The 19,103-nt window shown below is 57.1% G+C and overlaps 4 non-coding genes across 4 annotated transcripts; all 4 read right to left on the bottom strand.

The window, feature by feature from the left end:
• Window positions 1-454: 454 nt before the first annotated feature.
• On the bottom strand, window positions 455-573 carry LOC148757449 (5S ribosomal RNA). The gene has a single exon (XR_016022294.1). It is a non-coding gene; the product is annotated as a 5S ribosomal RNA (ribosomal RNA).
• A 5,644-nt stretch (window positions 574-6,217) lies between these two features.
• LOC148757448 (5S ribosomal RNA) lies at window positions 6,218-6,336 on the bottom strand. Its single transcript, XR_016022277.1, has one exon. It is a non-coding gene; the product is annotated as a 5S ribosomal RNA (ribosomal RNA).
• Window positions 6,337-11,988: 5,652 nt separating this feature from the next.
• Window positions 11,989-12,107, bottom strand: LOC148757447 (5S ribosomal RNA). The gene has a single exon (XR_016022276.1). It is a non-coding gene; the product is annotated as a 5S ribosomal RNA (ribosomal RNA).
• Window positions 12,108-17,761: 5,654 nt separating this feature from the next.
• Window positions 17,762-17,880, bottom strand: LOC148757446 (5S ribosomal RNA). Its single transcript, XR_016022275.1, has one exon. It is a non-coding gene; the product is annotated as a 5S ribosomal RNA (ribosomal RNA).
• Window positions 17,881-19,103: the final 1,223 nt, after the last annotated feature.

Here is a 19,103-nt window from a genome sequence, read left to right as displayed (position 1 = left end):
CCTGTGTCTCGGGGCCCAGGTGCAGGCACAGGGATGGTCGTCCCCTGGGCTCGGGCCGAGGTGCAAAGGACCGGCACGTCCTGGGATGGAGAAAGCCTGGTGGAGGCCTGCGCCGGCAGGCAGCCCTGGGCTTGGGCTTTGGGGGCGGCGGGGGCGGGGAGCGGGAGGGAGCGCGGCGATGGCAGCGGCGGCGACGGCGGCGACCGCGGCTCGGCGAAGGGCTGCGGGCTGTCGGCCTGCGGGAGCGAAGAGGACTGAGAAGAGGGTGTGGGGGGGAGCCGGGGCCGACGGGCCTGGCGTGCGGCCCGGGCTGCGAGCTTGTAGTGCCGGGCGGCTGACCCGCCGCTGGCCAGGGGTACCTTCGGCTGGCTGGGCGGCAGAAGAGGGGCAAGGGGCGCCAGGGGTTCGGAGGGAGCCACGCCGGGGCGGCGGCGCAAAAGGAGAGGCGAGCAAAAGCCTACAGCACCCGGTATTCCCAGGCGGTCTCCCATCCAAGTACTAACCAGGCCCGACCCTGCTTAGCTTCCGAGATCAGACGAGATCAGGCGCGTTCAGGGTGGTATGGCCGTAGACGCTGGGACCCGGCTGCCGGCGCCCCAAGAGCCTGCTCCCGGCCTGCCTCGTGAGCGTGCGCCGTGCTGCTGGGCCGCTCGGGTGGCGAGCATCTCCTCGCCGGCCGGCTCCGCCGGCGCCGCGCCTCCCGCCTGCTCCCCGCCTCCCCCGGACGCCGCCGGCGTGGGCGGCGGGCTACTCTTGGCCCGCAGCGAGGCCCCTCCGCGCCACCCGTGGCTCCACGGGCCTCTGTCACTTCCCTGACGGTGACAGAAGTCTCGGCGCCCTGGCATCCTGGGACTCCCCGGGCCCCGTATGGCTTACACCCCGCCCCCCCCAACCCCGCTCACCCCCACCCCCAGCCCCACCACCCCAGACCCGCCTGGCTGCTCTGCGGTCCCCCGCTCGTGGCAAGCGAGGGGGTCGCAGGGTCCTCTCAGGCCCCTCCGGCCCTAGGCACGCGCGGCCCTGGCCCTGGCACTGGCCGGCCCCACCGACTGGCCCAAAGCCACGGGGAGCCACCCGTGCCACCAGGGTGCAGCGGCTCCAGTCTGCCGTCACCCTTCGTCACACAGCCTTCCGTCCGGGCCCTCGCCCCTCCTCAGCGACCAGCGTCCCGCCCGATCTCCGGTCCCTTCACTGGCTACACGTCACCTCTCCTGACCCAGGGAGGTGAGAGAGAGGATGAGAGAAGGCCAGAGACGGAGCAAGAGAGAGGCGGAGAGAGACAGGCGGGGACTGTGGCGACAGAGTCCCAGAGAGCCGTTTCCAGGCTCTGGGCCTCGCGTGGAGGGGTGCTGCCTCGGGTGGTGCACGGTCATCAGCTGTGACCGCTTGGCCGTCAGCTGTTGCCAGTTGGCCATAGGCCACCGGTACAGCTGCGGTGGCCAAGCTAGGAAGCGCGGATGGTGGACTGCAAATTGCAGAGGGGCGCGGATTGCAGTTGGCCGGCTTGGCGTGTCGGTCGGTTGGTGGGTCGGTTGGTTGGCAGAGAAGCGGCCGGCAGGTTGGGGATCGTGCGGCTCCGGCTTGCTGTGTCTCCGAGCCAGCCGCCCGTGAGAAATGGTGCTATGAGACCCCTATCCATGGCTCCGTTGGTGTTCCTTCTTGGCCTCGCCATATCCTGCGTTCTTGTGCGGGCAGAGGGACTAGAGTCCCCGCAGGACAGGGACCGACAGACAGAACGGGGGGGGGGGAGGAGGAGGAGGAGGAGGGAGCGAGATGGAAATATACACGTATATGTGCATGTATGTATCTAGACGTACAGAGAGACATGGACAGAGACAGAGAAAGAGGGGGCTGGCACGCGGGGAGAGAGCTCCTGAGCGAGAGCCACAGCCCAACAGGCATGTCGCAGAGCCAGACGGACAGGGGGTGGAGGTTGAGGGTGGGGGGGACGCACAGGCTGGGACACGGACTGGGACGGACGCACTGAGGCTGTGTTGCGGTGGCAGCTTCTCCACCGGTGTGTGGTGGAGCCCGGGGCTGGGCTCCGCTAAGGAGGCAGTGCCCGGGCTTTGGCAGTCACCCTCAAAGCCCCCGGGGCGGGCCGCCAGGGTCTCCGGAGTGCCGGTGGGCTCCGAGCCCCGCCCAGGGTCCCGCCCGCGGGCGGAGAGTGGCAGCCCCAGGCACCCTCGTTGTGAGGGTTGTGTGCCTGCGTGCCTGCTCTTCCCCTTGTGGTGGTGTGGGGAGCTGGAGCATCAAGGGTTAAGAAAATGTAACTACAAGCAGAGGTTGGGAGGATGGCTGAGGGGAACTCCGATAAGCATAAAGAACAAACAGAAACAGACACCTGCTGTTCTGGGAATGGGACAATCTCAAAAGGTCTAAAGACAGTCAGGGCCAAACTTTGGAGAAACATAACTAATCTGTACTTGCTGCCTCAGCCGCTTTATGTAACCTTCTTGTTTCTGTCTGTATAAAAGAATGCTGAAAAATCAAGCAGGCGCAGCAGTCCAGTCAGAACTGCTCGCCCTCCCGATCCCATCTTTGTCTCTTGTCCAATTTTTTCTCTCAATCCTCACTCCCCACTTCAGGAACCGTTCGTCTCGTCGGCAGGCTCCGACAAGTGGCGCCCGAACAGGGACCTGACTACTGGGGAATCAGTGAAGGACTCCGCTTGCAAACGAGACGCGTCGAATAAGGTTAGTGAAAGCGGTGAGATACCATAGTCGGGAGTAAAATAAAATGGGACAGGGTAACAGTAAAAGGCTGTTTACTCACATGTTAAGGAGCATGCTAAAAGCTAGAGGAGTTAAAACCAGTGAAGCACAGTTGCTTCGATTTTTAGAATTTGTAGTACAAATATGTCCCTGGTTCCCCGAAGAAGGGACTTTAAACTTAGAAACTTGGGAAAAGGTGAGAGAGCGTTTACAGGGATATTATGATGCTCGTGGACCCTCTGAAGTACCAGTAGATACTTTTTCCTTATGGAATTTGGTTAGGGATGTGATCGATCCTAGACACGAGGGAATCAGATACTCTGAGAATGATCAACCCAAACTGGATCCCCCTGGGAAGCAGAGGTGCAAAGATTACAAGCTGCACTCACTTCCCTCTCTGTTCAAATGCAATTAGTCCAGGCTCAACAGACTGGGCCTTTATTAGAATCTCAATCAGAATAGAAGCCTGGGTTACAATGAAGCTCTCCTCCAAGTGTAGTTGCAGGGCTAGATCCACTGCCCGAGGCCCCTATCAACCGAAAAAGATTCAAGCCGCCAAGCTGCTAGTACAGGAGCAACTTAAAAAGGGACACATTGCCCCCTCCAATTCTCCCGGGAATTCTCCCATTTTTGTTATTAAAAAAAAAAAAATAAAAAAAAAATCTGGTAGATAGAGATTATGACAAGATTTAGAAAAAGTTAATAAAACCATGAAATGAAGGGGAGCCTTACAGACAGGCTTGCCCTGTCCTGCAGCCACACCAAAACACACATGTAAAATTGTTTTGGACTTCAAAGATTGTTTTTATACTATACCTTTAAATCCTGATGACTGCCCTGGATTTGCTTTCAGTGTTCCTTCCGTTAATTTACAAGAACCTTTTAAGAGCTATCATTGGCTAGTGCTACCTCAGGGAATGGCTAGTAGCCCTACATTATGTCAAAAACTTGTATCAGCTGCAATAAAACCTACCCGAAGGACATTTCCAGATATTTACATCATCCACTACACGGATGACATACTTCTTGCCCACTCTTGTGAACCAAAGTTGCTTGCTGCTTTTGCTCATTTACAAGAAAAGCTCCACAATTATGGGCTAGTTATAGCCCCAGAAAAAATTCAGCAAGTGCCTCCTTACTCTTATCTGGGATATTGTTTAATGCCTCAGGCCATTGTGCCTCAAAAAAATACAAATCCGGCGAGATTGTTTAAAAACGTTAAATGATTTCCAAAAGCTACTGGGAGGCATTAACTGGATTAGACCTCAGTTGCGGTTGACAACCGGTGAATTACAACCTTTGTTTAAAATATTACGTGGGGAAGCTGATCCTACTTCTCCCCGCGAGATAACACGGGGAAGAGGCTTTGCTTGTATTTCTCCAGGTCCGGAAGAAAAACCTTTGTGAATTCCTGGTCGGTGTTAAACCATACCATGAGCGACAGCCCACAGAAGAGAAGACATCTGTAGATACCCATCCACGCCCCCTACTGTTCCATTCTTGTGTTTACACCTTATGTCTCTCTGTCTGGTCCCCCAAAGATGGTTTGCAGCCAAAGACGGGTAAGATATCTCACGGGAGATACAACCTAAGCCGGGCGGAACCGAGTGGGGACCCCCAATGAGCTGCCTTAGAAGATCCAAAAAGGAGCCTTTCCTCCCCTTCCCCCTGCCTGGCAAAAGCCATTGCTGTCTCTGGCTTTCCTCTCTCACCTGATTGTGAGAGAAATCATGAGGGCAATGAAGATCAGTTCTCTCCACTTATCTCAACAGAACTGTTACAATATGGGTGACTTGACCCTGAGAAGGTAAGACATCATGGGACTTTATGCTTCGGCTGTTAACAGACAAAGGGTGATTGGAATAAACATTTTTCTGCTATGAGGTACGAGTCTCACAGACCGTGTAAGAAAAAAATGTTACTCTTGATCTTATCCAGTTTCATAAAGAGGTCTTGACACTGCAAGAGACCTCTCCTTTAAACACCGATATAGCTGATACTCTCAACAAACTTGTCTCTAGTTTTCACAATGTATTGCCATCATACTCTTCAATGCTTCAAATTATGCCCCCCTCCCCTTGTAATTCCGCCTGTTGTGATCCTCCTGATACTATGTTTCCTCCCCTGCATCACAGAAGCTGTGATGGGGATAGTCACAGATATTTATGGAGAAATTCACAAAATAAGGCTCCACATGGCTAATAAACCAAAAGCCACTGCCCCTGTCTAACCCCGAAGGAGATCGGTAGCCAATGACGGGTAATGATCAGTGGATGTCTTACAACCTAAGACAGGAGTCGATCGCTTTGATGAAGGATATCCAATGACGGGTAAGTGAGAATGTCTGTACTGACCACCTAAGCCAGGCACGATCTCAAAAAATAAAAAAGGGGGAATTGCGGGGAGCTGGAGCATCAAGCGTTAAGAAAATGTAACTACAAGCAGAGGTTGGGAGGATGGCTGAGGGGAACTCCGATAAGCATAAAGAACAAACAGAAACAGACACCTGCTGTTCTGGGAATGGGACAATCTCAAAAGGTCTAAAGACAGTCAGGGCCAAACTTTGGAAAAACATAACTAATCTGTACTTGCTGCCTCAGCCGCTTTATGTAACCTTCCTGTTTCTGTCTGTATAAAAGAATGCTGAAAAATCAAGCAGGCGCAGCAGTCTAGTCAGAACTGCTCGCCCTCCCGATCCCATCTTTGTCTCTTGTCTATTTTCTTCTCAATCCTCACTCCCCACTTCAGGAACCGTTCGTCTCGTCGGCAGGCTCCGACATGGTGGTCTCTCCTGGAGCCCGAGGGCGTGCGGGGTGTTGGGGTGCTGCTCTCTCCGTCCCCTGGTTTGTCCCGGCTCTTTTTCCCCTGTGTGTCGGGGCCACTGCGGCCGGCGGGAACCGAGGGCTCCTGGCTCTTGTGGGAGACGGGAGGGGGCGCGCGCGCGCGCGCGCGCGCGCGGGGGTGTGGGGCGAGGTGCCTGCCAGCAGAGACAGAGGCCCCCGGTGGGGCGGGGCGGGTGGGCATCCCGTTTGCCGGAGGACACGCCTATCCTGTGTCTCGGGGCCCAGGTGCAGGCACAGGGATGGTCGTCCCCTGGGCTCGGGCCGAGGTGCAAAGGACCGGCACGTCCTGGGATGGAGAAAGCCTGGTGGAGGCCTGCGCCGGCAGGCAGCCCTGGGCTTGGGCTTTGGGGGCGGCGGGGGCGGGGAGCGGGAGGGAGCGCGGCGATGGCAGCGGCGGCGACGGCGGCGACCGCGGCTCGGCGAAGGGCTGCGGGCTGTCGGCCTGCGGGAGCGAAGAGGACTGAGAAGAGGGTGTGGGGGGGAGCCGGGGCCGACGGGCCTGGCGTGCGGCCCGGGCTGCGAGCTTGTAGTGCCGGGCGGCTGACCCGCCGCTGGCCAGGGGTACCTTCGGCTGGCTGGGCGGCAGAAGAGGGGCAAGGGGCGCCAGGGGTTCGGAGGGAGCCACGCCGGGGCGGCGGCGCAAAAGGAGAGGCGAGCAAAAGCCTACAGCACCCGGTATTCCCAGGCGGTCTCCCATCCAAGTACTAACCAGGCCCGACCCTGCTTAGCTTCCGAGATCAGACGAGATCGGGCGCGTTCAGGGTGGTATGGCCGTAGACGCTGGGACCCGGCTGCCGGCGCCCCAAGAGCCTGCTCCCGGCCTGCCTCGTGAGCGTGCGCCGTGCTGCTGGGCCGCTCGGGTGGCGAGCATCTCCTCGCGGGCCGGCTCCGCCGGCGCCGCGCCTCCCGCCTGCTCCCCGCCTCCCCCGGACGCCGCCGGCGTGGGCGGCGGGCTACTCTTGGCCCGCAGCGAGGCCCCTCCGCGCCACCCGTGGCTCCACGGGCCTCTGTCACTTCCCTGACGGTGACAGAAGTCTCGGCGCCCTGGCATCCTGGGACTCCCCGGGCCCCGTACGGCTTACACCCCGCCCCCCCCAACCCCGCTCACCCCCACCCCCAGCCCCACCACCCCAGACCCGCCTGGCTGCTCTGCGGTCCCCCGCTCGTGGCAAGCGAGGGGGTCGCAGGGTCCTCTCAGGCCCCTCCGGCCCTAGGCACGCGCGGCCCTGGCCCTGGCACTGGCCGGCCCCACCGACTGGCCCAAAGCCACGGGGAGCCACCCGTGCCACCAGGGTGCAGCGGCTCCAGTCTGCCGTCACCCTTCGTCACACAGCCTTCTGTCCGGGCCCTCGCCCCTCCTCAGCGACCAGCGTCCCGCCCGATCTCCGGTCCCTTCACTGGCTACACGTCACCTCTCCTGACCCAGGGAGGTGAGAGAGAGGATGAGAGAAGGCCAGAGACGGAGCAAGAGAGAGGCGGAGAGAGACAGGCGGGGACTGTGGCGACAGAGTCCCAGAGAGCCGTTTCCAGGCTCTGGGCCTCGCGTGGAGGGGTGCTGCCTCGGGTGGTGCACGGTCATCAGCTGTGACCGCTTGGCCGTCAGCTGTTGCCAGTTGGCCATAGGCCACCGGTACAGCTGCGGTGGCCAAGCTAGGAAGCGCGGATGGTGGACTGCAAATTGCAGAGGGGCGCGGATTGCAGTTGGCCGGCTTGGCGTGTCGGTCGGTTGGTGGGTCGGTTGGTTGGCAGAGAAGCGGCCGGCAGGTTGGGGATCGTGCGGCTCCGGCTTGCTGTGTCTCCGAGCCAGCCGCCCGTGAGAAATGGTGCTATGAGACCCCTATCCATGGCTCCGTTGGTGTTCCTTCTTGGCCTCGCCATATCCTGCGTTCTTGTGCGGGCAGAGGGACTAGAGTCCCCGCAGGACAGGGACCGACAGACAGAACGGGGGGGGGGGAGGAGGAGGAGGAGGAGGGAGCGAGATGGAAATATACACGTATATGTGCATGTATGTATCTAGACGTACAGAGAGACATGGACAGAGACAGAGAAAGAGGGGGCTGGCACGCGGGGAGAGAGCTCCTGAGCGAGAGCCACAGCCCAACAGGCATGTCGCAGAGCCAGACGGACAGGGGGTGGAGGTTGAGGGTGGGGGGGACGCACAGGCTGGGACACGGACTGGGACGGACGCACTGAGGCTGTGTTGCGGTGGCAGCTTCTCCACCGGTGTGTGGTGGAGCCCGGGGCTGGGCTCCGCTAAGGAGGCAGTGCCCGGGCTTTGGCAGTCACCCTCAAAGCCCCCGGGGCGGGCCGCCAGGGTCTCCGGAGTGCCGGTGGGCTCCGAGCCCCGCCCAGGGTCCCGCCCGCGGGCGGAGAGTGGCAGCCCCAGGCACCCTCGTTGTGAGGGTTGTGTGCCTGCGTGCCTGCTCTTCCCCTTGTGGTGGTGTGGGGAGCTGGAGCATCAAGGGTTAAGAAAATGTAACTACAAGCAGAGGTTGGGAGGATGGCTGAGGGGAACTCCGATAAGCATAAAGAACAAACAGAAACAGACACCTGCTGTTCTGGGAATGGGACAATCTCAAAAGGTCTAAAGACAGTCAGGGCCAAACTTTGGAGAAACATAACTAATCTGTACTTGCTGCCTCAGCCGCTTTATGTAACCTTCTTGTTTCTGTCTGTATAAAAGAATGCTGAAAAATCAAGCAGGCGCAGCAGTCCAGTCAGAACTGCTCGCCCTCCCGATCCCATCTTTGTCTCTTGTCCAATTTTTTCTCTCAATCCTCACTCCCCACTTCAGGAACCGTTCGTCTCGTCGGCAGGCTCCGACAAGTGGCGCCCGAACAGGGACCTGACTACTGGGGAATCAGTGAAGGACTCCGCTTGCAAACGAGAGGCGTCGAATAAGGTTAGTGAAAGCGGTGAGATACCATAGTCGGGAGTAAAATAAAATGGGACAGGGTAACAGTAAAAGGCTGTTTACTCACATGTTAAGGAGCATGCTAAAAGCTAGAGGAGTTAAAACCAGTGAAGCACAGTTGCTTCGATTTTTAGAATTTGTAGTACAAATATGTCCCTGGTTCCCCGAAGAAGGGACTTTAAACTTAGAAACTTGGGAAAAGGTGAGAGAGCGTTTACAGGGATATTATGATGCTCGTGGACCCTCTGAAGTACCAGTAGATACTTTTTCCTTATGGAATTTGGTTAGGGATGTGATCGATCCTAGACACGAGGGAATCAGATACTCTGAGAATGATCAACCCAAACTGGATCCCCCTGGGAAGCAGAGGTGCAAAGATTACAAGCTGCACTCACTTCCCTCTCTGTTCAAATGCAATTAGTCCAGGCTCAACAGACTGGGCCTTTATTAGAATCTCAATCAGAATAGAAGCCTGGGTTACAATGAAGCTCTCCTCCAAGTGTAGTTGCAGGGCTAGATCCACTGCCCGAGGCCCCTATCAACCGAAAAAGATTCAAGCCGCCAAGCTGCTAGTACAGGAGCAACTTAAAAAGGGACACATTGCCCCCTCCAATTCTCCCGGGAATTCTCCCATTTTTGTTATTAAAAAAAAAAAAAAAAAAAAAAAAAAAAAAAAAATCTGGTAGATAGAGATTATGACAAGATTTAGAAAAAGTTAATAAAACCATGAAATGAAGGGGAGCCTTACAGACAGGCTTGCCCTGTCCTGCAGCCACACCAAAACACACATGTAAAATTGTTTTGGACTTCAAAGATTGTTTTTATACTATACCTTTAAATCCTGATGACTGCCCTGGATTTGCTTTCAGTGTTCCTTCCGTTAATTTACAAGAACCTTTTAAGAGCTATCATTGGCTAGTGCTACCTCAGGGAATGGCTAGTAGCCCTACATTATGTCAAAAACTTGTATCAGCTGCAATAAAACCTACCCGAAGGACATTTCCAGATATTTACATCATCCACTACACGGATGACATACTTCTTGCCCACTCTTGTGAACCAAAGTTGCTTGCTGCTTTTGCTCATTTACAAGAAAAGCTCCACAATTATGGGCTAGTTATAGCCCCAGAAAAAATTCAGCAAGTGCCTCCTTACTCTTATCTGGGATATTGTTTAATGCCTCAGGCCATTGTGCCTCAAAAAAATACAAATCCGGCGAGATTGTTTAAAAACGTTAAATGATTTCCAAAAGCTACTGGGAGGCATTAACTGGATTAGACCTCAGTTGCGGTTGACAACCGGTGAATTACAACCTTTGTTTAAAATATTACGTGGGGAAGCTGATCCTACTTCTCCCCGCGAGATAACACGGGGAAGAGGCTTTGCTTGTATTTCTCCAGGTCCGGAAGAAAAACCTTTGTGAATTCCTGGTCGGTGTTAAACCATACCATGAGCGACAGCCCACAGAAGAGAAGACATCTGTAGATACCCATCCACGCCCCCTACTGTTCCATTCTTGTGTTTACACCTTATGTCTCTCTGTCTGGTCCCCCAAAGATGGTTTGCAGCCAAAGACGGGTAAGATATCTCACGGGAGATACAACCTAAGCCGGGCGGAACCGAGTGGGGACCCCCAATGAGCTGCCTTAGAAGATCCAAAAAGGAGCCTTTCCTCCCCTTCCCCCTGCCTGGCAAAAGCCATTGCTGTCTCTGGCTTTCCTCTCTCACCTGATTGTGAGAGAAGTCATGAGGGCAATGAAGATCAGTTCTCTCCACTTATCTCAACAGAACTGTTACAATATGGGTGACTTGACCCTGAGAAGGTAAGACATCATGGGACTTTATGCTTCGGCTGTTAACAGACAAAGGGTGATTGGAATAAACATTTTTCTGCTATGAGGTACGAGTCTCACAGACCGTGTAAGAAAAAAATGTTACTCTTGATCTTATCCAGTTTCATAAAGAGGTCTTGACACTGCAAGAGACCTCTCCTTTAAACACCGATATAGCTGATACTCTCAACAAACTTGTCTCTAGTTTTCACAATGTATTGCCATCATACTCTTCAATGCTTCAAATTATGCCCCCCTCCCCTTGTAATTCCGCCTGTTGTGATCCTCCTGATACTATGTTTCCTCCCCTGCATCACAGAAGCTGTGATGGGGATAGTCACAGATATTTATGGAGAAATTCACAAAATAAGGCTCCACATGGCTAATAAACCAAAAGCCACTGCCCCTGTCTAACCCCGAAGGAGATCGGTAGCCAATGACGGGTAATGATCAGTGGATGTCTTACAACCTAAGACAGGAGTCGATCGCTTTGATGAAGGATATCCAATGACGGGTAAGTGAGAATGTCTGTACTGACCACCTAAGCCAGGCACGATCTCAAAAAATAAAAAAGGGGGAATTGCGGGGAGCTGGAGCATCAAGCGTTAAGAAAATGTAACTACAAGCAGAGGTTGGGAGGATGGCTGAGGGGAACTCCGATAAGCATAAAGAACAAACAGAAACAGACACCTGCTGTTCTGGGAATGGGACAATCTCAAAAGGTCTAAAGACAGTCAGGGCCAAACTTTGGAAAAACATAACTAATCTGTACTTGCTGCCTCAGCCGCTTTATGTAACCTTCCTGTTTCTGTCTGTATAAAAGAATGCTGAAAAATCAAGCAGGCGCAGCAGTCTAGTCAGAACTGCTCGCCCTCCCGATCCCATCTTTGTCTCTTGTCTATTTTCTTCTCAATCCTCACTCCCCACTTCAGGAACCGTTCGTCTCGTCGGCAGGCTCCGACATGGTGGTCTCTCCTGGAGCCCGAGGGCGTGCGGGGTGTTGGGGTGCTGCTCTCTCCGTCCCCTGGTTTGTCCCGGCTCTTTTTCCCCTGTGTGTCGGGGCCACTGCGGCCGGCGGGAACCGAGGGCTCCTGGCTCTTGTGGGAGACGGGAGGGGGCGCGCGCGCGCACGCGCGCGCGGGGGTGTGGGGCGAGGTGCCTGCCAGCAGAGACAGAGGCCCCCGGTGGGGCGGGGCGGGTGGGCATCCCGTTTGCCGGAGGACACGCCTATCCTGTGTCTCGGGGCCCAGGTGCAGGCACAGGGATGGTCGTCCCCTGGGCTCGGGCCGAGGTGCAAAGGACCGGCACGTCCTGGGATGGAGAAAGCCTGGTGGAGGCCTGCGCCGGCAGGCAGCCCTGGGCTTGGGCTTTGGGGGCGGCGGGGGCGGGGAGCGGGAGGGAGCGCGGCGATGGCAGCGGCGGCGACGGCGGCGACCGCGGCTCGGCGAAGGGCTGCGGGCTGTCGGCCTGCGGGAGCGAAGAGGACTGAGAAGAGGGTGTGGGGGGGAGCCGGGGCCGACGGGCCTGGCGTGCGGCCCGGGCTGCGAGCTTGTAGTGCCGGGCGGCTGACCCGCCGCTGGCCAGGGGTACCTTCGGCTGGCTGGGCGGCAGAAGAGGGGCAAGGGGCGCCAGGGGTTCGGAGGGAGCCACGCCGGGGCGGCGGCGCAAAAGGAGAGGCGAGCAAAAGCCTACAGCACCCGGTATTCCCAGGCGGTCTCCCATCCAAGTACTAACCAGGCCCGACCCTGCTTAGCTTCCGAGATCAGACGAGATCGGGCGCGTTCAGGGTGGTATGGCCGTAGACGCTGGGACCCGGCTGCCGGCGCCCCAAGAGCCTGCTCCCGGCCTGCCTCGTGAGCGTGCGCCGTGCTGCTGGGCCGCTCGGGTGGCGAGCATCTCCTCGCGGGCCGGCTCCGCCGGCGCCGCGCCTCCCGCCTGCTCCCCGCCTCCCCCGGACGCCGCCGGCGTGGGCGGCGGGCTACTCTTGGCCCGCAGCGAGGCCCCTCCGCGCCACCCGTGGCTCCACGGGCCTCTGTCACTTCCCTGACGGTGACAGAAGTCTCGGCGCCCTGGCATCCTGGGACTCCCCGGGCCCCGTACGGCTTACACCCCGCCCCCCCCAACCCCGCTCACCCCCACCCCCAGCCCCACCACCCCAGACCCGCCTGGCTGCTCTGCGGTCCCCCGCTCGTGGCAAGCGAGGGGGTCGCAGGGTCCTCTCAGGCCCCTCCGGCCCTAGGCACGCGCGGCCCTGGCCCTGGCACTGGCCGGCCCCACCGACTGGCCCAAAGCCACGGGGAGCCACCCGTGCCACCAGGGTGCAGCGGCTCCAGTCTGCCGTCACCCTTCGTCACACAGCCTTCCGTCCGGGCCCTCGCCCCTCCTCAGCGACCAGCGTCCCGCCCGATCTCCGGTCCCTTCACTGGCTACACGTCACCTCTCCTGACCCAGGGAGGTGAGAGAGAGGATGAGAGAAGGCCAGAGACGGAGCAAGAGAGAGGCGGAGAGAGACAGGTGGGGACTGTGGCGACAGAGTCCCAGAGAGCCGTTTCCAGGCTCTGGGCCTCGCGTGGAGGGGTGCTGCCTCGGGTGGTGCACGGTCATCAGCTGTGACCGCTTGGCCGTCAGCTGTTGCCAGTTGGCCATAGGCCACCGGTACAGCTGCGGTGGCCAAGCTAGGAAGCGCGGATGGTGGACTGCAAATTGCAGAGGGGCGCGGATTGCAGTTGGCCGGCTTGGCGTGTCGGTCGGTTGGTGGGTCGGTTGGTTGGCAGAGAAGCGGCCGGCAGGTTGGGGATCGTGCGGCTCCGGCTTGCTGTGTCTCCGAGCCAGCCGCCCGTGAGAAATGGTGCTATGAGACCCCTATCCATGGCTCCGTTGGTGTTCCTTCTTGGCCTCGCCATATCCTGCGTTCTTGTGCGGGCAGAGGGACTAGAGTCCCCGCAGGACAGGGACCGACAGACAGAACGGGGGGGGGGGGAGGAGGAGGAGGAGGAGGAGGGAGCGAGATGGAAATATACACGTATATGTGCATGTATGTATCTAGACGTACAGAGAGACATGGACAGAGACAGAGAAAGAGGGGGCTGGCACGCGGGGAGAGAGCTCCTGAGCGAGAGCCACAGCCCAACAGGCATGTCGCAGAGCCAGACGGACAGGGGGTGGAGGTTGAGGGTGGGGGGGACGCACAGGCTGGGACACGGACTGGGACGGACGCACTGAGGCTGTGTTGCGGTGGCAGCTTCTCCACCGGTGTGTGGTGGAGCCCGGGGCTGGGCTCCGCTAAGGAGGCAGTGCCCGGGCTTTGGCAGTCACCCTCAAAGCCCCCGGGGCGGGCCGCCAGGGTCTCCGGAGTGCCGGTGGGCTCCGAGCCCCGCCCAGGGTCCCGCCCGCGGGCGGAGAGTGGCAGCCCCAGGCACCCTCGTTGTGAGGGTTGTGTGCCTGCGTGCCTGCTCTTCCCCTTGTGGTGGTGTGGGGAGCTGGAGCATCAAGGGTTAAGAAAATGTAACTACAAGCAGAGGTTGGGAGGATGGCTGAGGGGAACTCCGATAAGCATAAAGAACAAACAGAAACAGACACCTGCTGTTCTGGGAATGGGACAATCTCAAAAGGTCTAAAGACAGTCAGGGCCAAACTTTGGAGAAACATAACTAATCTGTACTTGCTGCCTCAGCCGCTTTATGTAACCTTCTTGTTTCTGTCTGTATAAAAGAATGCTGAAAAATCAAGCAGGCGCAGCAGTCCAGTCAGAACTGCTCGCCCTCCCGATCCCATCTTTGTCTCTTGTCCAATTTTTTCTCTCAATCCTCACTCCCCACTTCAGGAACCGTTCGTCTCGTCGGCAGGCTCCGACAAGTGGCGCCCGAACAGGGACCTGACTACTGGGGAATCAGTGAAGGACTCCGCTTGCAAACGAGACGCGTCGAATAAGGTTAGTGAAAGCGGTGAGATACCATAGTCGGGAGTAAAATAAAATGGGACAGGGTAACAGTAAAAGGCTGTTTACTCACATGTTAAGGAGCATGCTAAAAGCTAGAGGAGTTAAAACCAGTGAAGCACAGTTGCTTCGATTTTTAGAATTTGTAGTACAAATATGTCCCTGGTTCCCCGAAGAAGGGACTTTAAACTTAGAAACTTGGGAAAAGGTGAGAGAGCGTTTACAGGGATATTATGATGCTCGTGGACCCTCTGAAGTACCAGTAGATACTTTTTCCTTATGGAATTTGGTTAGGGATGTGATCGATCCTAGACACGAGGGAATCAGATACTCTGAGAATGATCAACCCAAACTGGATCCCCCTGGGAAGCAGAGGTGCAAAGATTACAAGCTGCACTCACTTCCCTCTCTGTTCAAATGCAATTAGTCCAGGCTCAACAGACTGGGCCTTTATTAGAATCTCAATCAGAATAGAAGCCTGGGTTACAATGAAGCTCTCCTCCAAGTGTAGTTGCAGGGCTAGATCCACTGCCCGAGGCCCCTATCAACCGAAAAAGATTCAAGCCGCCAAGCTGCTAGTACAGGGGCAACTTAAAAAGGGACACATTGCCCCCTCCAATTCTCCCGGGAATTCTCCCATTTTTGTTATTAAAAAAAAAAAAAAAAAAAAAAAAAAAAAAAATCTGGTAGATAGAGATTATGACAAGATTTAGAAAAAGTTAATAAAACCATGAAATGAAGGGGAGCCTTACAGACAGGCTTGCCCTGTCCTGCAGCCACACCAAAACACACATGTAAAATTGTTTTGGACTTCAAAGATTGTTTTTATACTATACCTTTAAATCCTGATGACTGCCCTGGATTTGCTTTCAGTGTTCCTTCCGTTAATTTACAAGAACCTTTTAAGAGCTATCATTGGCTAGTGCTACCTCAGGGAATGGCTAGTAGCCCTACATTATGTCAAAAACTTGTATCAGCTGCAATAAAACCTACCCGAAGGACATTTCCAGATATTTACATCATCCACTACACGGATGACATACTTCTTGCCCACTCTTGTGAACCAAAGTTGCTTGCTGCTTTTGCTCATTTACAAGAAAAGCTCCACAATTATGGGCTAGTTATAGCCCCAGAAAAAATTCAGCAAGTGCCTCCTTACTCTTATCTGGGATATTGTTTAATGCCTCAGGCCATTGTGCCTCAAAAAAATACAAATCCGGCGAGATTGTTTAAAAACGTTAAATGATTTCCAAAAGCTACTGGGAGGCATTAACTGGATTAGACCTCAGTTGCGGTTGACAACCGGTGAATTACAACCTTTGTTTAAAATATTACGTGGGGAAGCTGATCCTACTTCTCCCCGCGAGATAACACGGGGAAGAGGCTTTGCTTGTATTTCTCCAGGTCCGGAAGAAAAACCTTTGTGAATTCCTGGTCGGTGTTAAACCATACCATGAGCGACAGCCCACAGAAGAGAAGACATCTGTAGATACCCATCCACGCCCCCTACTGTTCCATTCTTGTGTTTACACCTTATGTCTCTCTGTCTGGTCCCCCAAAGATGGTTTGCAGCCAAAGACGGGTAAGATATCTCACGGGAGATACAACCTAAGCCGGGCGGAACCGAGTGGGGACCCCCAATGAGCTGCCTTAGAAGATCCAAAAAGGAGCCTTTCCTCCCCTTCCCCCTGCCTGGCAAAAGCCATTGCTGTCTCTGGCTTTCCTCTCTCACCTGATTGTGAGAGAAGTCATGAGGGCAATGAAGATCAGTTCTCTCCACTTATCTCAACAGAACTGTTACAATATGGGTGACTTGACCCTGAGAAGGTAAGACATCATGGGACTTTATGCTTCGGCTGTTAACAGACAAAGGGTGATTGGAATAAACATTTTTCTGCTATGAGGTACGAGTCTCACAGACCGTGTAAGAAAAAAATGTTACTCTTGATCTTATCCAGTTTCATAAAGAGGTCTTGACACTGCAAGAGACCTCTCCTTTAAACACCGATATAGCTGATACTCTCAACAAACTTGTCTCTAGTTTTCACAATGTATTGCCATCATACTCTTCAATGCTTCAAATTATGCCCCCCTCCCCTTGTAATTCCGCCTGTTGTGATCCTCCTGATACTATGTTTCCTCCCCTGCATCACAGAAGCTGTGATGGGGATAGTCACAGATATTTATGGAGAAATTCACAAAATAAGGCTCCACATGGCTAATAAACCAAAAGCCACTGCCCCTGTCTAACCCCGAAGGAGATCGGTAGCCAATGACGGGTAATGATCAGTGGATGTCTTACAACCTAAGACAGGAGTCGATCGCTTTGATGAAGGATATCCAATGACGGGTAAGTGAGAATGTCTGTACTGACCACCTAAGCCAGGCACGATCTCAAAAAATAAAAAAGGGGGAATTGCGGGGAGCTGGAGCATCAAGCGTTAAGAAAATGTAACTACAAGCAGAGGTTGGGAGGATGGCTGAGGGGAACTCCGATAAGCATAAAGAACAAACAGAAACAGACACCTGCTGTTCTGGGAATGGGACAATCTCAAAAGGTCTAAAGACAGTCAGGGCCAAACTTTGGAAAAACATAACTAATCTGTACTTGCTGCCTCAGCCGCTTTATGTAACCTTCCTGTTTCTGTCTGTATAAAAGAATGCTGAAAAATCAAGCAGGCGCAGCAGTCTAGTCAGAACTGCTCGCCCTCCCGATCCCATCTTTGTCTCTTGTCTATTTTCTTCTCAATCCTCACTCCCCACTTCAGGAACCGTTCGTCTCGTCGGCAGGCTCCGACATGGTGGTCTCTCCTGGAGCCCGAGGGCGTGCGGGGTGTTGGGGTGCTGCTCTCTCCGTCCCCTGGTTTGTCCCGGCTCTTTTTCCCCTGTGTGTCGGGGCCACTGCGGCCGGCGGGAACCGAGGGCTCCTGGCTCTTGTGGGAGACGGGAGGGGGCGCGCGCGCGCGCGCGCGCGCGGGGGTGTGGGGCGAGGTGCCTGCCAGCAGAGACAGAGGCCCCCGGTGGGGCGGGGCGGGTGGGCATCCCGTTTGCCGGAGGACACGCCTATCCTGTGTCTCGGGGCCCAGGTGCAGGCACAGGGATGGTCGTCCCCTGGGCTCGGGCCGAGGTGCAAAGGACCGGCACGTCCTGGGATGGAGAAAGCCTGGTGGAGGCCTGCGCCGGCAGGCAGCCCTGGGCTTGGGCTTTGGGGGCGGCGGGGGCGGGGAGCGGGAGGGAGCGCGGCGATGGCAGCGGCGGCGACGGCGGCGACCGCGGCTCGGCGAAGGGCTGCGGGCTGTCGGCCTGCGGGAGCGAAGAGGACTGAGAAGAGGGTGTGGGGGGGAGCCGGGGCCGACGGGCCTGGCGTGCGGCCCGGGCTGCGAGCTTGTAGTGCCGGGCGGCTGACCCGCCGCTGGCCAGGGGTACCTTCGGCTGGCTGGGCGGCAGAAGAGGGGCAAGGGGCGCCAGGGGTTCGGAGGGAGCCACGCCGGGGCGGCGGCGCAAAAGGAGAGGCGAGCAAAAGCCTACAGCACCCGGTATTCCCAGGCGGTCTCCCATCCAAGTACTAACCAGGCCCGACCCTGCTTAGCTTCCGAGATCAGACGAGATCGGGCGCGTTCAGGGTGGTATGGCCGTAGACGCTGGGACCCGGCTGCCGGCGCCCCAAGAGCCTGCTCCCGGCCTGCCTCGTGAGCGTGCGCCGTGCTGCTGGGCCGCTCGGGTGGCGAGCATCTCCTCGCGGGCCGGCTCCGCCGGCGCCGCGCCTCCCGCCTGCTCCCCGCCTCCCCCGGACGCCGCCGGCGTGGGCGGCGGGCTACTCTTGGCCCGCAGCGAGGCCCCTCCGCGCCACCCGTGGCTCCACGGGCCTCTGTCACTTCCCTGACGGTGACAGAAGTCTCGGCGCCCTGGCATCCTGGGACTCCCCGGGCCCCGTACGGCTTACACCCCGCCCCCCCCAACCCCGCTCACCCCCACCCCCAGCCCCACCACCCCAGACCCGCCTGGCTGCTCTGCGGTCCCCCGCTCGTGGCAAGCGAGGGGGTCGCAGGGTCCTCTCAGGCCCCTCCGGCCCTAGGCACGCGCGGCCCTGGCCCTGGCACTGGCCGGCCCCACCGACTGGCCCAAAGCCACGGGGAGCCACCCGTGCCACCAGGGTGCAGCGGCTCCAGTCTGCCGTCACCCTTCGTCACACAGCCTTCCGTCCGGGCCCTCGCCCCTCCTCAGCGACCAGCGTCCCGCCCGATCTCCGGTCCCTTCACTGGCTACACGTCACCTCTCCTGACCCAGGGAGGTGAGAGAGAGGATGAGAGAAGGCCAGAGACGGAGCAAGAGAGAGGCGGAGAGAGACAGGCGGGGACTGTGGCGACAGAGTCCCAGAGAGCCGTTTCCAGGCTCTGGGCCTCGCGTGGAGGGGTGCTGCCTCGGGTGGTGCACGGTCATCAGCTGTGACCGCTTGGCCGTCAGCTGTTGCCAGTTGGCCATAGGCCACCGGTACAGCTGCGGTGGCCAAGCTAGGAAGCGCGGATGGTGGACTGCAAATTGCAGAGGGGCGCGGATTGCAGTTGGCCGGCTTGGCGTGTCGGTCGGTTGGTGGGTCGGTTGGTTGGCAGAGAAGCGGCCGGCAGGTTGGGGATCGTGCGGCTCCGGCTTGCTGTGTCTCCGAGCCAGCCGCCCGTGAGAAATGGTGCTATGAGACCCCTATCCATGGCTCCGTTGGTGTTCCTTCTTGGCCTCGCCATATCCTGCGTTCTTGTGCGGGCAGAGGGACTAGAGTCCCCGCAGGACAGGGACCGACAGACAGAACGGGGGGGGGGGAGGAGGAGGAGGAGGAGGAGGGAGCGAGATGGAAATATACACGTATAT

The sequence above is a fragment of the Rhinolophus sinicus genome, chromosome 8 (assembly GCF_057876585.1).
Source record: "Rhinolophus sinicus isolate RSI-liver-muscle chromosome 8, RSI-T2T, whole genome shotgun sequence".
In the NCBI taxonomy this organism is placed as follows: domain Eukaryota; kingdom Metazoa; phylum Chordata; class Mammalia; order Chiroptera; family Rhinolophidae; genus Rhinolophus; species Rhinolophus sinicus.
This window is presented reverse-complemented; position numbering and strand designations above follow the sequence as displayed.